This window comes from Sinocyclocheilus anshuiensis, unplaced genomic scaffold (genome assembly GCF_001515605.1).
Source record: "Sinocyclocheilus anshuiensis isolate Anshui unplaced genomic scaffold, SAMN03320099.WGS_v1.1 scaffold87, whole genome shotgun sequence".
Taxonomy (NCBI): domain Eukaryota; kingdom Metazoa; phylum Chordata; class Actinopteri; order Cypriniformes; family Cyprinidae; genus Sinocyclocheilus; species Sinocyclocheilus anshuiensis.
In genome coordinates, this window is record NW_015549609.1 from 1,098,485 (window position 1) to 1,099,451 (window position 967).

The following is a 967-nucleotide window of genomic DNA, read 5'->3' on the forward strand; positions in this document are numbered from 1 at the left end:
ATATATGTATATATATATATGTATATATGTGTATATATATATATATATATAAAAATAAAGGAATTTACAATTAAAATAGACAGGTAATAGTTATAACTTGTTATAACTAGCCACGTTCTCCATTTATATTATTGATGACGAAATGTCATATAACCGTTAATGTATTGACGGACGTAATAACATATTACAAAACGATAACTCATCGACAAACATCCTGCTGTCGTGAGTTGTTGAGCAACCCTCTGGACGCGTCTCTGGATCTGCTTTGAGATGATTTACGTTCATTGCGTTTTCATCTCGACATCGTTCGTCAGAGCTCCGGAGGTTGCCAAGAACACAACCTTCTTCTATTTAAACATACATAAAGGCTACTCAACCAACTTGAACGTATGCAGATACGAGTCCGACTCGCATGGAAATCATCATGTTTGCTAAAATTTTGTTTGTTAGTGACTTAAAATTCCATGGTGTGCATGACTGCAGTTGTAAGTTTTCTAGTGGAAAATGAGCCTGAAAACGCAGAAATTTACATGAGAGTCCCCACATCCCGGATCAGTCAATGAAATAAAGAAAGATCATAGCATTTCACATTCATTTCGACATGTAGGCTTATTTTAAAATAGACTAATATGTATATGGTGTACATTTTTAAATGTTGTGTATAAACTATATTTATTTTTACTTGTACATGTTAAAGAAATAAAAAAGTAATAATAAAAATAAATCTGTAATACTAAACTGTATAGCCCCTAGATGTCTGCATAGCCTTTTATGTAAATATACGGGCTGTAATATCTTGATAGTAAAAACAAGACATGATTTTTAGTCGTTTCAAATAGTTTTTACTATAGTTTTTATTAGTTTTAATTTTAAAGTCATAGTTAAATAAAAGTACTTAGATATTGCTTTTTTGACTTATTTACATATGTAACGAAGTAATCCAAAAGTAATCAGATTACATTACTTT